We start from the raw sequence: 21,533 nt of genomic DNA, 5'->3' as shown, positions 1-21,533 counted from the left end.
CTTGACGGCGAGCCGGGTTGCTTTTCTCCCATCAGATTCCAACCGCTAATGCTAACGCAGTTTGTGGGAGCTTACGTGCTTCTCCTTTTCCGTCATTTTCGGACGACTATTCCAAAGGGGTAACCTGATGGAATAGGGGCCTGAAGACACGAGGCATTCTTAAACCAGCACTGGGCTGCACGGCCTTCTGTTGCGATCAGATTATATTCGAGTGAAAAAGCCAGAGCAGCCGCTTCCATCCTATGGAGTACGAGCTAAATCAGGAGACGTATGGGACACGCGCGTGCCTATAGGTGCATGTCTCCTACGTCAGGCTGCTTCACCCATGTGCACCCGACTGGAGAGGGAATGGCGCAAGCTTTTTGTCAGGAGTGGGATTCGAACCCACGCCTCCAGGGGAGACTGCGACCTGAACGCAGCGCCTTAGACCGCTCGGCCATCCTGACACCAGCCCCCTCCCCCAAAGCGGTCTGATGAGCCACCGCGATCCCACTATGCTCTTCGAGTATCGCACTGTTATTAATACTACAGTGTGACTCCAGCATTAAAATGTTTGGAAAATGTGTCGGCCTTTATAATCCAGTGTAGAGCAGCGTGTGATGATTTGTGCTACAAAACACCAAGCGCTCAAAGTGACGTCTGCGTTTGTCACTGAAACTTTCAACTCTTTCATCACTTATGTAGGAAATACAAAGAGCAGTTAGGTGGAACGCGTAGGATGGCCGTCAGCAGAGTGGCGCAGCGGAAGCGTGCTGGGCCCATAACCCAGAGGTTGATGGATTGAAACCATCCTCTGCTACATGTGTCTTACGCATGGTTCATAAGCATTCCATCGGGTTAGCAAAGTGCATTAAAGTAGTGTGGATCTCCCTTTCCTTAAGTTCTGTTCTGAGTTTCTCTCTCGAAATCGAAGCAGTTATGTTTATATTGATTTCTCGCATTAATCATTATTAACCAGGAACAGCCAGCACAGTCGGTCGCATTAGTAATTATGTCACGTCTCTACTTAGCAGAGCATTCAAAGACCCACTGGAAGCAGGAAAGCACTAAGACACTGCAAAACTGAACTCGGGAAAATCATACTGGGAGCTCTGAGCGATGTCTGCATCCAAGCCATCCAATACGGACTCTGAGACCTTGGAATATCAACACTATGATGCGCTACCTTTTCCCTGGAGCAAAACGATGGAATTAGAAGAATGCTTACCGCAGGATACAACTGTGCCGTTGTTATTTGGAGCACGGTTTTCACTTGCATGAAAACTACAGCAGAACGTAGAAGGATGATCACAGAGGAGTCCACGCGGGCATGCTGAGGAGATTGTAGGTCGTACATTTCAATGATTACTGACATTTGCGCTGCTTGAGGTACAGTAATCAACAAAGAACAGGGTGTGCTACTCTCGAATCCGGTCACCACATGATGAAAAGCCAGGAAGTATACCTTGTCCAATTGATGTCAACAGGGACACGTTAACCCCTTGCTTCCCTGGCGCCCGGCTAGCTCAGTCGGTAGAGCATGAGACTCTTAATCTCAGGGTCGTGGGTTCGAGCCCCACGTTGGGCGGTGCCCGTCTCCTTATTAACAAAGTTTCGTGCTCATCCTTGACCCTCTTACACCTTGATGGTACCGAGCACTAAACTTTAATGCACAGGTGTGATGAAACTGAGATGAAAAGGGCTTATCTAGCTCTTTGCCCGAGAGATAAATCAAAGGTTCCGCAGACAATCCGTTGGCTCCGGTCACTCTGACGCAGATAGGAGCTGCAGCCATCATAACTTGTATGAAAACTGATAAGAGCTCCTGTCTATTTACAGTTTCATTTACTCTAGCCTTTCCTTAAACACTGCGTGTACGAAGGCTAAGAAATTGCAGAGCTATTCTAATACAATAACTATTTGGAATCTTTTCGCCATAACAGTTTCACTGTGATTTTGCAGGTAACACGTACGTACGTAACATTTTGAACCGCACTGGAAAAATATGGGAAAGAAATGGCGAAAAGCAACTCTTCAACACGTGGCAATATCTTCCTGAGCGGAGTCCTGTTCTCGAAGCTCGACACTCTGCAAGAGTCACTTCTCCCAACTTGCGCCCGCAGGTTTCCGTAGTGTGCCTGCAAAGAGCCATCCGTTTGAGACAGGCGCACGTTCCGATTTCATTGAACTAAGCTAGATGCACAATTTCGAATGCAGCCTTCATCACAAACGACAGTTCATTTCTCGAAAGCTTGTCATGTAAAAAAAGGAAACAAAGAACGAAAACATACAGCTGACAATCTTCTGAAGCTGCAGATTTAGCTTTTGAGAAATGGACATTTTATGTATGCAGATGCTTTTCAAGCGCTGGTTTTAGAACGTCGCTGTGCTTCCAGCATCATTCTCAGCCTTCTAAACTGCCTATCGAGGTGCCGATCACTTTGTAAAGCGCTTGAGAGGCCGGAGCTGCTCAAACTGCTCTTGCCGTTTCCTTCAATCAAAAGCACTATTTTTTTCGTTGTATGGAAAGCTTTTCAAGTCTTGCATCGACACGCACCTTTCCTGAAATGTCCAAAGGGTGAATGTTTCGCAAAGAAATCCAGTCTACCTTTAGGGGGCATGATGTTGAAATCGGAACAAGCCCTGGGTGGGCTTGAACCAGCAGCCGTTCAGTTAACAGCTGCACAGAAACGCCCCCCGCTTGCTTTGTATCATTCGCAAGTTTCTGGTTAAAGAGTAAAAAAGGCTGGAATTCTTTTCCAGAAGCAGCCGGCAGGATTTCTTCTGCACCCACCCAGAAAAGCCAAGAATTGTATTTCATCTGTCGCAAGCTGTATATTCCAGAAAGAGAATGAATACTTGCATTAAACTGAATCAAGCCGACAGACACGCACCTGAAGTGGAAATCTAATAAGTAAATTGATTTTTAAAATGTAGAGAGCTTTGAAAAAAATATATTGGTGCTTTTAGATAATATATTTCAAGGATGTAATTGCTGTGCTACAGTACGTGCAGAACTTTAGAATACAGTGCGTCAACAAAGTACACTGTTTGGGTAACTTTAGAAGACAATGTACCAAAACAATATATGCTGTCTGGGTCGTTAGAATTAGCCTAAAGTAACTGATAAGCTTTGAATAACAAATCTAGTGCTTCTTCTCTCGTTCTATGTTGTAATCTGTTTTGTCTTAGGGAAAGGGGAAGCTTTTGAAGGGACAAAGCACTGAGCTTTTTTACAGCGCAACGTCTTATAAAAACCCTGTACTGCTTGTAACAAATTGAGTCTCCGGTTGCACTTTGCGAAGTGGCAACAGGGCTCCCAATATTGCAATATTGAAATAAAGACCTTACTCAGGTGAGAACTCTCTCTTGTGGCTTCCTTGATAGTTAAATTTCCACGACACACCGCCGTTGTTTTTCTCCATCGGAAGTTTGTCGTTAAGGAAAAACATCGCTGTCATTTTCTTGCCAGCCGGCGGCATTTCTTGTGCAGCGATGAGCCAGATTTGTATTTCGGATTTCGGAAGTTGTGTGAATTTCTTGAAGCTGAAAGTCAACTCGCTCCAGAAAAGAAATGTGCAGTCGCATGAAAGCCGTGCCTGCTTATTAAACCGCAGGACCTGAGCTTGCGTTCTGTTTCTCATCGCGTTCGCAAAGGCGATTCCTGCCTCTAACACTGCTATGTCTGCGATTCAAAGTGCCGTGTGGAGCAGCTTCGAAAGTCTCGTTCACGCTCCTCCGATGTTGCTTTCTCTCTGCCTAACGAAGTTCCATTTTGGTGTCGGAGCGGGGAGACCTAATCATTCCAGCTTTAAGCCACCCTTCAATCTTCTGAGGGGTGTCTGAGTGCTAGCATGTCATTTGCCTTTTTTTTTTTTGAAACGGAGAGCGACGTTGAAAAAGGTTACCTCCGCCGCCTCGCCCTCCGTGTTAAATGATCGCAAGACGGCGGCGGCGGCGCTCCCTGTAGTTGTGGCCGAGCGGTTAAGGCGATGGACTAGAAAGCCATTGGGCTCTCCCCGCGCCGGGTCGAATCCTGCCGACTACGGCGTCCTTCTCGTGTCGCCGTGCGCCTGCCCAGAAAAAGGCGGAGTGCCGTTTCTCTCTTCCTGCTTCTTGTACAAACGCTAAATCGCTTGGACCTGCTGCCTTGGAAGTCATGTCTTCAGCGTCCCCCAGCGACATTTCACACTTGGAAGCAGACAACCACGCTTTTGGCATTGGCATGCCTTGCGCCCTACTTCCAGCCTTTGAAGATCTAATTATTCAAACTGAAAGAACCGACTGAATAGGTGTTTGCAGTGCACCAGGAGGAGCAGTGACCATAGCAGTGGAGGGGTGAGGATGGCGCAGATGGAAACGTTTTCATGCGCTCCTCTGGGAGGAATGAAAATAAAAGGCGAAACCGGAAACAGTAGTAGCCGCAAGAGGAAGTGTCTTCAAGCGCCAAGCAAGCGCTCCTCGTTAGTATAGTGGGGCGTATTCCCGCCCGTCACGTGGGAGACCAGGGATGGATTGCTTGACGGCGAGCCGGGTTGCTTTTCTCCCATCAGATTCCAACCGCTAATGCTAAGGCAGTTTGTGGGAGCTTACGTGCTTCTCCTTTTCCGTCATTTTCGGACGACTATTCCAAAGGGGTAACCTGATGGAATAGGGGCCTGAAGACACGAGGCATTCTTAAACCAGCACTGGGCTGCACGGCCTTCTGTTGCGATCAGATTATATTCGAGTGAAAAAGCCAGAGCAGCCGCTTCCATCCTATGGAGTACGAGCTAAATCAGGAGAGGTATGGGACACGCGCGTGCCTATAGGTGCACGTCTCCTACGTCAGGCTGCTTCACCCATGTGCACCCGACTGGAGAGGGAATGGCGCAAGCTTTTTGTCAGGAGTGGGATTCGAACCCACGCCTCCAGGGGAGATTGTGACCTGAACGCAGCGCCTTAGACCGCTCGGCCATCCTGACGCCAGCCCCCTCCCCCAAAGCGGTCTGATGAGCCACCGCGATCCCACTACGCTCTTCGAGTATCGCACTGTTATTAATACTACAGTGTGACTCCAGCATTAAAATGTTTGGAAAATGTGTCGGCCTTTATAATCCAGTGTAGAGCAGCGTGTGATGATTTGTGCTACAAAACACCAAGCGCTCAAAGTGACGTCTGCGTTTGTCACTGAAACTTTCAACTCTTTCATCACTTATGTAGGAAATACAAAGAGCAGTTAGGTGGAACGCGTAGGATGGCCGTCAGCAGAGTGGCGCAGCGGAAGCGTGCTGGGCCCATAACCCAGAGGTCGATGGATCGAAACCATCCTCTGCTACATGTGTCTTACGCATGGTTCATAAGCATTCCATCGGGTTAGCAAAGTGCATTAAAGTAGTGTGGATCTCCCTTTCCTTAAGTTCTGTTCTGAGTTTCTCTCTCGAAATCGAAGCAGTTATGTTTATATTGATTTCTCGCATTAATCATTATTAACCAGGAACAGCCAGCACAGTCGGTCGCATTAGTAATTATGTCACGTCTCTACTTAGCAGAGCATTCAAAGACCCACTGGAAGCAGGAAAGCACTAAGACACTGCAAAACTGAACTCGGGAAAATCATACTGGGAGCTCTGAGCGATGTCTGCATCCAAGCCATCCAATACGGACTCTGAGACCTTGGAATATCAACACTATGATGCGCTACCTTTTCCCTGGAGCAAAACGATGGAATTAGAAGAATGCTTACCGCAGGATACAACTGTGCCGTTGTTATTTGGAGCACGGTTTTCACTTGCATGAAAACTACAGCAGAACGTAGAAGGATGATCACAGAGGAGTCCACGCGGGCATGCTGAGGAGATTGTAGGTCGTACATTTCAATGATTACTGACATTTGCGCTGCTTGAGGTACAGTAATCAACAAAGAACAGGGTGTGCTACTCTCGAATCCGGTCACCACATGATGAAAAGCCAGGAAGTATACCTTGTCCAATTGATGTCAACAGGGACACGTTAACCCCTTGCTTCCCTGGCGCCCGGCTAGCTCAGTCGGTAGAGCATGAGACTCTTAATCTCAGGGTCGTGGGTTCGAGCCCCACGTTGGGCGGTGCCCGTCTCCTTATTAACAAAGTTTCGTGCTCATCCTTGACCCTCTTACACCTTGATGGTACCGAGCACTAAACTTTAATGCACAGGTGTGATGAAACTGAGATGAAAAGGGCTTATCTATCTCTTTGCCCGAGAGATAAATCAAAGGTTCCGCAGACAATCCGTTGGCTCCGGTCACTCTGACGCAGATAGGAGCTGCAGCCATCATAACTTGTATGAAAACTGATAAGAGCTCCTGTCTATTTACAGTTTCATTTACTCTAGCCTTTCCTTAAACACTGCGTGTACGAAGGCTAAGAAATTGCAGAGCTATTCTAATACAATAACTATTTGGAATCTTTTCGCCATAACAGTTTCACTGTGATTTTGCAGGTAACACGTACGTACGTAACATTTTGAACCGCACTGGAAAAATATGGGAAAGAAATGGCGAAAAGCAACTCTTCAACACGTGGCAATATCTTCCTGAGCGGAGTCCTGTTCTCGAAGCTCGACACTCTGCAAGAGTCACTTCTCCCAACTTGCGCCCGCAGGTTTCCGTAGTGTGCCTGCAAAGAGCCATCCGTTTGAGACAGGCGCACGTTCCGATTTCATTGAACTAAGCTAGATGCACAATTTCGAATGCAGCCTTCATCACAAACGACAGTTCATTTCTCGAAAGCTTGTCATGTAAAAAAAGGAAACAAAGAACGAAAACATACAGCTGACAATCTTCTGAAGCTGCAGATTTAGCTTTTGAGAAATGGACATTTTATGTATGCAGATGCTTTTCAAGCGCTGGTTTTAGAACGTCGCTGTGCTTCCAGCATCATTCTCAGCCTTCTAAACTGCCTATCGAGGTGCCGATCACTTTGTAAAGCGCTTGAGAGGCCGGAGCTGCTCAAACTGCTCTTGCCGTTTCCTTCAATCAAAAGCACTATTTTTTTCGTTGTATGGAAAGCTTTTCAAGTCTTGCATCGACACGCACCTTTCCTGAAATGTCCAAAGGGTGAATGTTTCGCAAAGAAATCCAGTCTACCTTTAGGGGGCATGATGTTGAAATCGGAACAAGCCCTGGGTGGGCTTGAACCAGCAGCCGTTCAGTTAACAGCTGCACAGAAACGCCCCCCGCTTGCTTTGTATCATTCGCAAGTTTCTGGTTAAAGAGTAAAAAAGGCTGGAATTCTTTTCCAGAAGCAGCCGGCAGGATTTCTTCTGCACCCACCCAGAAAAGCCAAGAATTGTATTTCATCTGTCGCAAGCTGTATATTCCAGAAAGAGAATGAATACTTGCATTAAACTGAATCAAGCCGACAGACACGCACCTGAAGTGGAAATCTAATAAGTAAATTGATTCTTAAAATGTAGAGAGCTTTGAAAAAAATATATTGGTGCTTTTAGATAATATATTTCAAGGATGTAATTGCTGTGCTACAGTACGTGCAGAATTTTAGAAAACAGTGCGTCAACAAAGTACACTGTTTGGGTAACTTTAGAAGACAATGTACCAAAACAATATATGCTGCCTGGGTCGTTAGAATTAGCCGAAAGTAACTGATAAGCTTTGAATAACAAATCTAGTGCTTCTTCTCTCGTTCTATGTTGTAATCTGTTTTGTCTTAGGGAAAGGGGAAGCTTTTGAAGGGACAAAGCACTGAGCTTTTTTACAGCGCAACGTCTTATAAAAACCCTGTACTGCTTGTAACAAATTGAGTCTCCGGTTGCACTTTGCGAAGTGGCAACAGGGCTCCCAATATTGCAATATTGAAATAAAGACCTTACTCAGGTGAGAACTCTCTCTTGTGGCTTCCTTGATAGTTAAATTTCCACGACAGAATTGGCACCCCAGATGGGACACTAACCTGAGCGCGGACGGCTGCTGAAACTCCATCCGGAGCCGGACAATTTTAGCAAATTGGACGAACCTCGGAGGATAAACTGTTTGTCCTTCCTGAGACGCGTCTGGAGAATTCACGGCTGTCTGACGTCAGTAAGTGATCCTTTTAACGAACTTTTGTTTTAAGACGATTTATAAGAATTTTTTCTGTGGTCTTATAGCAGAGAAAGAGCAGGCCGGTGAGGGTGTTCTCACGCGGGTTTGATGAGTCCGGGACTCATAAAGAACTTATCTTAACACAGACGTGTGGTTTTTGCTCTGCGGAGTAGTTAATGTGATAAGGTTCTAAAGTAAGGCACCGATCGGTAAAAATGGGAAATGAAAATTCGAAGACGGAAACAGGACCGAGCGGTCCAGCGAAGTACATGTACAGGGAATTTGGAGAAAGGGGAATAAAGTGTCTTCCATCGTGGAGTAAGTTAGGTTTTCCAGAAAATGGTAGTTTTAGTACCAGGCAGATACAACAACTAGAAGAACAGTTAAAGTTAAAGAAATGTAATGCATCTTGTTATGTATGTGCTTTAATGCCTCATTCTACAGCCTCACCCATTTCTCTCCTGGTTAGAATCACTGTTTGGGCCAGGGGGAATGTTTTTCTTTAAGTTACTAACACCGATTATAAGGGCTGTGATACTTGTCTTCCTGTTTTTATGTTGCTATATGACATGTATTATTCCAATGCTTTTCAAATATGGTAATGAATATGTTTGCGCATCAGTATGTTCTGATAAGAACGCAAGAATCCGAAGTATGGGAGCCTCCTGGGAGTCCATATGAAGAATCTAACTTTTAATCATTTTCAAGAATAAAAAGGAGGGAATTGAAGTGGAAATCTAATAAGTAAATTGATTCTTAAAATGTAGAGAGCTTTGAAAAAAATATATTGGTGCTTTTAGATAATATATTTCAAGGATGTAATTGCTGTGCTACAGTACGTGCAGAATTTTAGAAAACAGTGCGTCAACAAAGTACACTGTTTGGGTTACTTTAGAAGACAATGTACCAAAACAATATATGCTGTCTGGTTCGTTAGAATTAGCCGAAAGTAACTGATAAGCTTTGAATAACAAATCTAGTGCTTCTTCTCTCGCTCTATGATGTAATCTGTTTTGTCTTAGGGAAAGGGGAAGTTTTTGAAGGGACAAAGCACTGAGCTTTTTTACAGCGCAACGTCTTATAAAAACCCTGTACTGCTTGTGACAAATTGAGTCTCTGGTTGCACTTTGCGAAGTGGCAACAGGGCTCCCAATATTGCAATATTGAAATAAAGACCTTACTCAGGTGAGAACTCTCTCTTGTGGCTTCCTTGATAGTTAAATTTCCACGACACACCGCCGTTGTTTTTCTCCATCGGAAGTTTGTCGTTAAGGAAAAACATCGCTGTCATTTTCTTGCCAGCCGGCGGCATTTCTTGTGCAGCGATGAGCCAGATTTGTATTTCGGATTTCGGAAGTTGTGTGAATTTCTTGAAGCTGAAAGTCAACTCGCTCCAGAAAAGAAATGTGCAGTCGCATGAAAGCCGTGCCTGCTTATTAAACCGCAGGACCTGAGCTTGCGTTCTGTTTCTCATCGCGTTCGCAAAGGCGATTCCTGCCTCTAACACTGCTATGTCTGCGATTCAAAGTGCCGTGTGGAGCAGCTTCGAAAGTCTCGTTCACGCTCCTCCGATGTTGCTTTCTCTCTGCCTAACGAAGTTCCATTTTGGTGTCGGAGCGGGGAGACCTAATCATTCCAGCTTTAAGCCACCCTTCAATCTTCTGAGGGGTGTCTGAGTGCTAGCATGTCATTTGCCTTTTTTTTTTTTGAAACGGAGAGCGACGTTGAAAAAGGTTACCTCCGCCGCCTCGCCCTCCGTGTTAAATGATCGCAAGACGGCGGCGGCGGCGCTCCCTGTAGTTGTGGCCGAGCGGTTAAGGCGATGGACTAGAAAGCCATTGGGCTCTCCCCGCGCCGGGTCGAATCCTGCCGACTACGGCGTCCTTCTCGTGTCGCCGTGCGCCTGCCCAGAAAAAGGCGGAGTGCCGTTTCTCTCTTCCTGCTTCTTGTACAAACGCTAAATCGCTTGGACCTGCTGCCTTGGAAGTCATGTCTTCAGCGTCCCCCAGCGACATTTCACACTTGGAAGCAGACAACCACGCTTTTGGCATTGGCATGCCTTGCGCCCTACTTCCAGCCTTTGAAGATCTAATTATTCAAACTGAAAGAACCGACTGAATAGGTGTTTGCAGTGCACCAGGAGGAGCAGTGACCATAGCAGTGGAGGGGTGAGGATGGCGCAGATGGAAACGTTTTCATGCGCTCCTCTGGGAGGAATGAAAATAAAAGGCGAAACCGGAAACAGTAGTAGCCGCAAGAGGAAGTGTCTTCAAGCGCCAAGCAAGCGCTCCTCGTTAGTATAGTGGTGCGTATTCCCGCCCGTCACGTGGGAGACCAGGGATGGATTGCTTGACGGCGAGCCGGGTTGCTTTTCTCCCATCAGATTCCAACCGCTAATGCTAACGCAGTTTGTGGGAGCTTACGTGCTTCTCCTTTTCCGTCATTTTCGGACGACTATTCCAAAGGGGTAACCTGATGGAATAGGGGCCTGAAGACACGAGGCATTCTTAAACCAGCACTGGGCTGCACGGCCTTCTGTTGCGATCAGATTATATTCGAGTGAAAAAGCCAGAGCAGCCGCTTCCATCCTATGGAGTACGAGCTAAATCAGGAGAGGTATGGGACACGCGCGTGCCTATAGGTGCACGTCTCCTACGTCAGGCTGCTTCACCCATGTGCACCCGACTGGAGAGGGAATGGCGCAAGCTTTTTGTCAGGAGTGGGATTCGAACCCACGCCTCCAGGGGAGACTGTGACCTGAACGCAGCGCCTTAGACCGCTCGGCCATCCTGACGCCCGCCCCCTCCCCCAAAGCGGTCTGATGAGCCACCGCGATCCCACTACGCTCTTCGAGTATCGCACTGTTATTAATACTACAGTGTGACTCCAGCATTAAAATGTTTGGAAAATGTGTCGGCCTTTATAATCCAGTGTAGAGCAGCGTGTGATGATTTGTGCTACAAAACACCAAGCGCTCAAAGTGACGTCTGCGTTTGTCACTGAAACTTTCAACTCTTTCATCACTTATGTAGGAAATACAAAGAGCAGTTAGGTGGAACGCGTAGGATGGCCGTCAGCAGAGTGGCGCAGCGGAAGCGTGCTGGGCCCATAACCCAGAGGTCGATGGATCGAAACCATCCTCTGCTACATGTGTCTTACGCATGGTTCATAAGCATTCCATCGGGTTAGCAAAGTGCATTAAAGTAGTGTGGATCTCCCTTTCCTTAAGTTCTGTTCTGAGTTTCTCTCTCGAAATCGAAGCAGTTATGTTTATATTGATTTCTCGCATTAATCATTATTAACCAGGAACAGCCAGCACAGTCGGTCGCATTAGTAATTATGTCACGTCTCTACTTAGCAGAGCATTCAAAGACCCACTGGAAGCAGGAAAGCACTAAGACACTGCAAAACTGAACTCGGGAAAATCATACTGGGAGCTCTGAGCGATGTCTGCATCCAAGCCATCCAATACGGACTCTGAGACCTTGGAATATCAACACTATGATGCGCTACCTTTTCCCTGGAGCAAAACGATGGAATTAGAAGAATGCTTACCGCAGGATACAACTGTGCCGTTGTTATTTGGAGCACGGTTTTCACTTGCATGAAAACTACAGCAGAACGTAGAAGGATGATCACAGAGGAGTCCACGCGGGCATGCTGAGGAGATTGTAGGTCGTACATTTCAATGATTACTGACATTTGCGCTGCTTGAGGTACAGTAATCAACAAAGAACAGGGTGTGCTACTCTCGAATCCGGTCACCACATGATGAAAAGCCAGGAAGTATACCTTGTCCAATTGATGTCAACAGGGACACGTTAACCCCTTGCTTCCCTGGCGCCCGGCTAGCTCAGTCGGTAGAGCATGAGACTCTTAACCTCAGGGTCGTGGGTTCGAGCCCCACGTTGGGCGGTGCCCGTCTCCTTATTAACAAAGTTTCGTGCTCATCCTTGACCCTCTTACACCTTGATGGTACCGAGCACTAAACTTTAATGCACAGGTGTGATGAAACTGAGATGAAAAGGGCTTATCTATCTCTTTGCCCGAGAGATAAATCAAAGGTTCCGCAGACAATCCGTTGGCTCCGGTCACTCTGACGCAGATAGGAGCTGCAGCCATCATAACTTGTATGAAAACTGATAAGAGCTCCTGTCTATTTACAGTTTCATTTACTCTAGCCTTTCCTTAAACACTGCGTGTACGAAGGCTAAGAAATTGCAGAGCTATTCTAATACAATAACTATTTGGAATCTTTTCGCCATAACAGTTTCACTGCGATTTTGCAGGTAACACGTACGTACGTAACATTTTGAACCGCACTGGAAAAATATGGGAAAGAAATGGCGAAAAGCAACTCTTCAACACGTGGCAATATCTTCCTGAGCGGAGTCCTGTTCTCGAAGCTCGACACTCTGCAAGAGTCACTTCTCCCAACTTGCGCCCGCAGGTTTCCGTAGTGTGCCTGCAAAGAGCCATCCGTTTGAGACAGGCGCACGTTCCGATTTCATTGAACTAAGCTAGATGCACAATTTCGAATGCAGCCTTCATCACAAACGACAGTTCATTTCTCGAAAGCTTGTCATGTAAAAAAAGGAAACAAAGAACGAAAACATACAGCTGACAATCTTCTGAAGCTGCAGATTTAGCTTTTGAGAAATGGACATTTTATGTATGCAGATGCTTTTCAAGCGCTGGTTTTAGAACGTCGCTGTGCTTCCAGCATCATTCTCAGCCTTCTAAACTGCCTATCGAGGTGCCGATCACTTTGTAAAGCGCTTGAGAGGCCGGAGCTGCTCAAACTGCTCTTGCCGTTTCCTTCAATCAAAAGCACTATTTTTTTCGTTGTATGGAAAGCTTTTCAAGTCTTGCATCGACACGCACCTTTCCTGAAATGTCCAAAGGGTGAATGTTTCGCAAAGAAATCCAGTCTACCTTTAGGGGGCATGATGTTGAAATCGGAACAAGCCCTGGGTGGGCTTGAACCAGCAGCCGTTCAGTTAACAGCTGCACAGAAACGCCCCCCGCTTGCTTTGTATCATTCGCAAGTTTCTGGTTAAAGAGTAAAAAAGGCTGGAATTCTTTTCCAGAAGCAGCCGGCAGGATTTCTTCTGCACCCACCCAGAAAAGCCAAGAATTGTATTTCATCTGTCGCAAGCTGTATATTCCAGAAAGAGAATGAATACTTGCATTAAACTGAATCAAGCCGACAGACACGCACCTGAAGTGGAAATCTAATAAGTAAATTGATTCTTAAAATGTAGAGAGCTTTGAAAAAAATATATTGGTGCTTTTAGATAATATATTTCAAGGATGTAATTGCTGTGCTACAGTACGTGCAGAACTTTAGAATACAGTGCGTCAACAAAGTACACTGTTTGGGTAACTTTAGAAGACAATGTACCAAAACAATATATGCTGTCTGGGTCGTTAGAATTAGCCGAAAGTAACTGATAAGCTTTGAATAACAAATCTAGTGCTTCTTCTCTCGTTCTATGTTGTAATCTGTTTTGTCTTAGGGAAAGGGGAAGCTTTTGAAGGGACAAAGCACTGAGCTTTTTTACAGCGCAACGTCTTATAAAAACCCTGTACTGCTTGTAACAAATTGAGTCTCCGGTTGCACTTTGCGAAGTGGCAACAGGGCTCCCAATATTGCAATATTGAAATAAAGACCTTACTCAGGTGAGAACTCTCTCTTGTGGCTTCCTTGATAGTTAAATTTCCACGACAGAATTGGCACCCCAGATGGGACACTAACCTGAGCGCGGACGGCTGCTGAAACTCCATCCGGAGCCGGACAATTTTAGCAAATTGGACGAACCTCGGAGGATAAACTGTTTGTCCTTCCTGAGACGCGTCTGGAGAATTCACGGCTGTCTGACGTCAGTAAGTGATCCTTTTAACGAACTTTTGTTTTAAGACGATTTATAAGAATTTTTTCTGTGGTCTTATAGCAGAGAAAGAGCAGGCCGGTGAGGGTGTTCTCACGCGGGTTTGATGAGTCCGGGACTCATAAAGAACTTATCTTAACACAGACGTGTGGTTTTTGCTCTGCGGAGTAGTTAATGTGATAAGGTTCTAAAGTAAGGCACCGATCGGTAAAAATGGGAAATGAAAATTCGAAGACGGAAACAGGACCGAGCGGTCCAGCGAAGTACATGTACAGGGAATTTGGAGAAAGGGGAATAAAGTGTCTTCCATCGTGGAGTAAGTTAGGTTTTCCAGAAAATGGTAGTTTTAGTACCAGGCAGATACAACAACTAGAAGAACAGTTAAAGTTAAAGAAATGTAATGCATCTTGTTATGTATGTGCTTTAATGCCTCATTCTACAGCCTCACCCATTTCTCTCCTGGTTAGAATCACTGTTTGGGCCAGGGGGAATGTTTTTCTTTAAGTTACTAACACCGATTATAGGGGCTGTGATACTTGTCTTCCTGTTTTTATGTTGCTATATGACATGTATTATTCCAATGCTTTTCAAATATGGTAATGAATATGTTTGCGCATCAGTATGTTCTGATAAGAACGCAAGAATCCGAAGTATGGGAGCCTCCTGGGAGTCCATATGAAGAATCTAACTTTTAATCATTTTCAAGAATAAAAAGGAGGGAATTGAAGTGGAAATCTAATAAGTAAATTGATTCTTAAAATGTAGAGAGCTTTGAAAAAAATATATTGGTGCTTTTAGATAATATATTTCAAGGATGTAATTGCTGTGCTACAGTACGTGCAGAATTTTAGAAAACAGTGCGTCAACAAAGTACACTGTTTGGGTTACTTTAGAAGACAATGTACCAAAACAATATATGCTGTCTGGTTCGTTAGAATTAGCCGAAAGTAACTGATAAGCTTTGAATAACAAATCTAGTGCTTCTTCTCTCGCTCTATGATGTAATCTGTTTTGTCTTAGGGAAAGGGGAAGTTTTTGAAGGGACAAAGCACTGAGCTTTTTTACAGCGCAACGTCTTATAAAAACCCTGTACTGCTTGTGACAAATTGAGTCTCTGGTTGCACTTTGCGAAGTGGCAACAGGGCTCCCAATATTGCAATATTGAAATAAAGACCTTACTCAGGTGAGAACTCTCTCTTGTGGCTTCCTTGATAGTTAAATTTCCACGACACACCGCCGTTGTTTTTCTCCATGGGAAGTTTGTCGTTAAGGAAAAACATCGCTGTCATTTTCTTGCCAGCCGGCGGCATTTCTTGTGCAGCGATGAGCCAGATTTGTATTTCGGATTTCGGAAGTTGTGTGAATTTCTTGAAGCTGAAAGTCAACTCGCTCCAGAAAAGAAATGTGCAGTCGCATGAAAGCCGTGCCTGCTTATTAAACCGCAGGACCTGAGCTTGCGTTCTGTTTCTCATCGCGTTCGCAAAGGCGATTCCTGCCTCTAACACTGCTATGTCTGCGATTCAAAGTGCCGTGTGGAGCAGCTTCGAAAGTCTCGTTCACGCTCCTCCGATGTTGCTTTCTCTCTGCCTAACGAAGTTCCATTTTGGTGTCGGAGCGGGGAGACCTAATCATTCCAGCTTTAAGCCACCCTTCAATCTTCTGAGGGGTGTCTGAGTGCTAGCATGTCATTTGCCTTTTTTTTTTTTGAAACGGAGAGCGACGTTGAAAAAGGTTACCTCCGCCGCCTCGCCCTCCGTGTTAAATGATCGCAAGACGGCGGCGGCGGCGCTCCCTGTAGTTGTGGCCGAGCGGTTAAGGCGATGGACTAGAAAGCCATTGGGCTCTCCCCGCGCCGGGTCGAATCCTGCCGACTACGGCGTCCTTCTCGTGTCGCCGTGCGCCTGCCCAGAAAAAGGCGGAGTGCCGTTTCTCTCTTCCTGCTTCTTGTACAAACGCTAAATCGCTTGGACCTGCTGCCTTGGAAGTCATGTCTTCAGCGTCCCCCAGCGACATTTCACACTTGGAAGCAGACAACCACGCTTTTGGCATTGGCATGCCTTGCGCCCTACTTCCAGCCTTTGAAGATCTAATTATTCAAACTGAAAGAACCGACTGAATAGGTGTTTACAGTGCACCAGGAGGAGCAGTGACCATAGCAGTGGAGGGGTGAGGATGGCGCAGATGGAAACGTTTTCATGCGCTCCTCTGGGAGGAATGAAAATAAAAGGCGAAACCGGAAACAGTAGTAGCCGCAAGAGGAAGTGTCTTCAAGCGCCAAGCAAGCGCTCCTCGTTAGTATAGTGGTGCGTATTCCCGCCCGTCACGTGGGAGACCAGGGATGGATTGCTTGACGGCGAGCCGGGTTGCTTTTCTCCCATCAGATTCCAACCGCTAATGCTAACGCAGTTTGTGGGAGCTTACGTGCTTCTCCTTTTCCGTCATTTTCGGACGACTATTCCAAAGGGGTAACCTGATGGAATAGGGGCCTGAAGACACGAGGCATTCTTAAACCAGCACTGGGCTGCACGGCCTTCTGTTGCGATCAGATTATATTCGAGTGAAAAAGCCAGAGCAGCCGCTTCCATCCTATGGAGTACGAGCTAAATCAGGAGAGGTATGGGACACGCGCGTGCCTATAGGTGCACGTCTCCTACGTCAGGCTGCTTCACCCATGTGCACCCGACTGGAGAGGGAATGGCGCAAGCTTTTTGTCAGGAGTGGGATTCGAACCCACGCCTCCAGGGGAGACTGTGACCTGAACGCAGCGCCTTAGACCGCTCGGCCATCCTGACGCCAGCCCCCTCCCCCAAAGCGGTCTGATGAGCCACCGCGATCCCACTACGCTCTTCGAGTATCGCACTGTTATTAATACTACAGTGTGACTCCAGCATTAAAATGTTTGGAAAATGTGTCGGCCTTTATAATCCAGTGTAGAGCAGCGTGTGATGATTTGTGCTACAAAACACCAAGCGCTCAAAGTGACGTCTGCGTTTGTCACTGAAACTTTCAACTCTTTCATCACTTATGTAGGAAATACAAAGAGCAGTTAGGTGGAACGCATAGGATGGCCGTCAGCAGAGTGGCGCAGCGGAAGCGTGCTGGGCCCATAACCCAGAGGTCGATGGATCGAAACCATCCTCTGCTACATGTGTCTTACGCATGGTTCATAAGCATTCCATCGGGTTAGCAAAGTGCATTAAAGTAGTGTGGATCTCCCTTTCCTTAAGTTCTGTTCTGAGTTTCTCTCTCGAAATCGAAGCAGTTATGTTTATATTGATTTCTCGCATTAATCATTATTAACCAGGAACAGCCAGCACAGTCGGTCGCATTAGTAATTATGTCACGTCTCTACTTAGCAGAGCATTCAAAGACCCACTGGAAGCAGGAAAGCACTAAGACACTGCAAAACTGAACTCGGGAAAATCATACTGGGAGCTCTGAGCGATGTCTGCATCCAAGCCATCCAATACGGACTCTGAGACCTTGGAATATCAACACTATGATGCGCTACCTTTTCCCTGGAGCAAAACGATGGAATTAGAAGAATGCTTACCGCAGGATACAACTGTGCCGTTGTTATTTGGAGCACGGTTTTCACTTGCATGAAAACTACAGCAGAACGTAGAAGGATGATCACAGAGGAGTCCACGCGGGCATGCTGAGGAGATTGTAGGTCGTACATTTCAATGATTACTGACATTTGCGCTGCTTGAGGTACAGTAATCAACAAAGAACAGGGTGTGCTACTCTCGAATCCGGTCACCACATGATGAAAAGCCAGGAAGTATACCTTGTCCAATTGACGTCAACAGGGACACGTTAACCCCTTGCTTCCCTGGCGCCCGGCTAGCTCAGTCGGTAGAGCATGAGACTCTTAATCTCAGGGTCGTGGGTTCGAGCCCCACGTTGGGCGGTGCCCGTCTCCTTATTAACAAAGTTTCGTGCTCATCCTTGACCCTCTTACACCTTGATGGTACCGAGCACTAAACTTTAATGCACAGGTGTGATGAAACTGAGATGAAAAGGGCTTATCTATCTCTTTGCCCGAGAGATAAATCAAAGGTTCCGCAGACAATCCGTTGGCTCCGGTCACTCTGACGCAGATAGGAGCTGCAGCCATCATAACTTGTATGAAAACTGATAAGAGCTCCTGTCTATTTACAGTTTCATTTACTCTAGCCTTTCCTTAAACACTGCGTGTACGAAGGCTAAGAAATTGCAGAGCTATTCTAATACAATAACTATTTGGAATCTTTTCGCCATAACAGTTTCACTGCGATTTTGCAGGTAACACGTACGTACGTAACATTTTGAACCGCACTGGAAAAATATGGGAAAGAAATGGCGAAAAGCAACTCTTCAACACGTGGCAATATCTTCCTGAGCGGAGTCCTGTTCTCGAAGCTCGACACTCTGCAAGAGTCACTTCTCCCAACTTGCGCCCGCAGGTTTCCGTAGTGTGCCTGCAAAGAGCCATCCGTTTGAGACAGGCGCACGTTCCGATTTCATTGAACTAAGCTAGATGCACAATTTCGAATGCAGCCTTCATCACAAACGACAGTTCATTTCTCGAAAGCTTGTCATGTAAAAAAAGGAAACAAAGAACGAAAACATACAGCTGACAATCTTCTGAAGCTGCAGATTTAGCTTTTGAGAAATGGACATTTTATGTATGCAGATGCTTTTCAAGCGCTGGTTTTAGAACGTCGCTGTGCTTCCAGCATCATTCTCAGCCTTCTAAACTGCCTATCGAGGTGCCGATCACTTTGTAAAGCGCTTGAGAGGCCGGAGCTGCTCAAACTGCTCTTGCCGTTTCCTTCAATCAAAAGCACTATTTTTTTCGTTGTATGGAAAGCTTTTCAAGTCTTGCATCGACACGCACCTTTCCTGAAATGTCCAAAGGGTGAATGTTTCGCAAAGAAATCCAGTCTACCTTTAGGGGGCATGATGTTGAAATCGGAACAAGCCCTGGGTGGGCTTGAACCAGCAGCCGTTCAGTTAACAGCTGCACAGAAACGCCCCCCGCTTGCTTTGTATCATTCGCAAGTTTCTGGTTAAAGAGTAAAAAAGGCTGGAATTCTTTTCCAGAAGCAGCCGGCAGGATTTCTTCTGCACCCACCCAGAAAAGCCAAGAATTGTATTTCATCTGTCGCAAGCTGTATATTCCAGAAAGAGAATGAATACTTGCATTAAACTGAATCAAGCCGACAGACACGCACCTGAAGTGGAAATCTAATAAGTAAATTGATTCTTAAAATGTAGAGAGCTTTGAAAAAAATATATTGGTGCTTTTAGATAATATATTTCAAGGATGTAATTGCTGTGCTACAGTACGTGCAGAACTTTAGAATACAGTGCGTCAACAAAGTACACTGTTTGGGTAACTTTAGAAGACAATGTACCAAAACAATATATGCTGTCTGGGTCGTTAGAATTAGCCGAAAGTAACTGATAAGCTTTGAATAACAAATCTAGTGCTTCTTCTCTCGTTCTATGTTGTAATCTGTTTTGTCTTAGGGAAAGGGGAAGCTTTTGAAGGGACAAAGCACTGAGCTTTTTTACAGCGCAACGTCTTATAAAAACCCTGTACTGCTTGTAACAAATTGAGTCTCCGGTTGCACTTTGCGAAGTGGCAACAGGGCTCCCAATATTGCAATATTGAAATAAAGACCTTACTCAGGTGAGAACTCTCTCTTGTGGCTTCCTTGATAGTTAAATTTCCACGACAGAATTGGCACCCCAGATGGGACACTAACCTGAGCGCGGACGGCTGCTGAAACTCCATCCGGAGCCGGACAATTTTAGCAAATTGGACGAACCTCGGAGGATAAACTGTTTGTCCTTCCTGAGACGCGTCTGGAGAATTCACGGCTGTCTGACGTCAGTAAGTGATCCTTTTAACGAACTTTTGTTTTAAGACGATTTATAAGAATTTTTTCTGTGGTCTTATAGCAGAGAAAGAGCAGGCCGGTGAGGGTGTTCTCACGCGGGTTTGATGAGTCCGGGACTCATAAAGAACTTATCTTAACACAGACGTGTGGTTTTTGCTCTGCGGAGTAGTTAATGTGATAAGGTTCTAAAGTAAGGCACCGATCGGTAAAAATGGGAAATGAAAATTCGAAGACGGAAACAGGACCGAGCGGTCCAGCGAAGTACATGTACAGGGAATTTGGAGAAAGGGGAATAAAGTGTCTTCCATCGTGGAGTAAGTTAGGTTTTCCAGAAAATGGTAGTTTTAGTACCAGGCAGATACAACAACTAGAAGAACAGTTAAAGTTAAAGAAATGTAATGCATCTTGTTATGTATGTGCTTTAATGCCTCATTCTACAGCCTCACCCATTTCTCTCCTGGTTAGAATCACTGTTTGGGCCAGGGGGAATGTTTTTCTTTAAGTTACTAACACCGATTATAGGGGCTGTGATACTTGTCTTCCTGTTTTCATGTTGCTATATGACATGTATTATTCCAATGCTTTTCAAATATGGTAATGAATATGTTTGCGCATCAGTATGTTCTGATAAGAACGCAAGAATCCGAAGTATGGGAGCCTCCTGGGAGTCCATATGAAGAATCTAACTTTTAATCATTTTCAAGAATAAAAAGGAGGGAATTGAAGTGGAAATCTAATAAGTAAATTGATTCTTAAAATGTAGAGAGCTTTGAAAAAAATATATTGGTGCTTTTAGATAATATATTTCAAGGATGTAATTGCTGTGCTACAGTACGTGCAGAATTTTAGAAAACAGTGCGTCAACAAAGTACACTGTTTGGGTTACTTTAGAAGACAATGTACCAAAACAATATATGCTGTCTGGTTCGTTAGAATTAGCCGAAAGTAACTGATAAGCTTTGAATAACAAATCTAGTGCTTCTTCTCTCGCTCTATGATGTAATCTGTTTTGTCTTAGGGAAAGGGGAAGTTTTTGAAGGGACAAAGCACTGAGCTTTTTTACAGCGCAACGTCTTATAAAAACCCTGTACTGCTTGTGACAAATTGAGTCTCTGGTTGCACTTTGCGAAGTGGCAACAGGGCTCCCAATATTGCAATATTGAAATAAAGACCTTACTCAGGTGAGAACTCTCTCTTGTGGCTTCCTTGATAGTTAAATTTCCACGACACACCGCCGTTGTTTTTCTCCATCGGAAGTTTGTCGTTAAGGAAAAACATCGCTGTCATTTTCTTGCCAGCCGGCGGCATTTCTTGTGCAGCGATGAGCCAGATTTGTATTTCGGATTTCGGAAGTTGTGTGAATTTCTTGAAGCTGAAAGTCAACTCGCTCCAGAAAAGAAATGTGCAGTCGCATGAAAGCCGTGCCTGCTTATTAAACCGCAGGACCTGAGCTTGCGTTCTGTTTCTCATCGCGTTCGCAAAGGCGATTCCTGCCTCTAACACTGCTATGTCTGCGATTCAAAGTGCCGTGTGGAGCAGCTTCGAAAGTCTCGTTCACGCTCCTCCGATGTTGCTTTCTCTCTGCCTAACGAAGTTCCATTTTGGTGTCGGAGCGGGGAGACCTAATCATTCCAGCTTTAAGCCACCCTTCAATCTTCTGAGGGGTGTCTGAGTGCTAGCATGTCATTTGCCTTTTTTTTTTTTGAAACGGAG

At 45.5% G+C, this 21,533-nt stretch overlaps 8 non-coding genes across 8 annotated transcripts; 4 read left to right on the top strand and 4 right to left on the bottom strand.

Moving 5' to 3' along the window:
• Window positions 1-363: 363 nt before the first annotated feature.
• Window positions 364-446, bottom strand: trnal-cag (transfer RNA leucine (anticodon CAG)). Its single transcript has one exon. It is a non-coding gene; the product is annotated as a tRNA-Leu (tRNA).
• A 1,048-nt stretch (window positions 447-1,494) lies between these two features.
• Window positions 1,495-1,567, top strand: trnak-cuu (transfer RNA lysine (anticodon CUU)). Its single transcript has one exon. It is a non-coding gene; the product is annotated as a tRNA-Lys (tRNA).
• A 3,293-nt stretch (window positions 1,568-4,860) lies between these two features.
• Window positions 4,861-4,943, bottom strand: trnal-cag (transfer RNA leucine (anticodon CAG)). The gene has a single exon. It is a non-coding gene; the product is annotated as a tRNA-Leu (tRNA).
• A 1,048-nt stretch (window positions 4,944-5,991) lies between these two features.
• trnak-cuu (transfer RNA lysine (anticodon CUU)) lies at window positions 5,992-6,064 on the top strand. Its single transcript has one exon. It is a non-coding gene; the product is annotated as a tRNA-Lys (tRNA).
• A 4,685-nt stretch (window positions 6,065-10,749) lies between these two features.
• Window positions 10,750-10,832, bottom strand: trnal-cag (transfer RNA leucine (anticodon CAG)). The gene has a single exon. It is a non-coding gene; the product is annotated as a tRNA-Leu (tRNA).
• A 1,048-nt stretch (window positions 10,833-11,880) lies between these two features.
• On the top strand, window positions 11,881-11,953 carry trnak-cuu (transfer RNA lysine (anticodon CUU)). Its single transcript has one exon. It is a non-coding gene; the product is annotated as a tRNA-Lys (tRNA).
• Window positions 11,954-16,638: 4,685 nt separating this feature from the next.
• Window positions 16,639-16,721, bottom strand: trnal-cag (transfer RNA leucine (anticodon CAG)). The gene has a single exon. It is a non-coding gene; the product is annotated as a tRNA-Leu (tRNA).
• Window positions 16,722-17,769: 1,048 nt separating this feature from the next.
• trnak-cuu (transfer RNA lysine (anticodon CUU)) lies at window positions 17,770-17,842 on the top strand. Its single transcript has one exon. It is a non-coding gene; the product is annotated as a tRNA-Lys (tRNA).
• The last annotated feature ends 3,691 nt before the right edge of the window (window positions 17,843-21,533 follow it).

This window comes from Atractosteus spatula, chromosome 25 (genome assembly GCF_055471065.1).
Source record: "Atractosteus spatula isolate fAtrSpa1 chromosome 25, fAtrSpa1.hap1, whole genome shotgun sequence".
NCBI classification, from domain to species: Eukaryota; Metazoa; Chordata; class Actinopteri; order Semionotiformes; family Lepisosteidae; genus Atractosteus; species Atractosteus spatula.
This window is presented reverse-complemented; position numbering and strand designations above follow the sequence as displayed.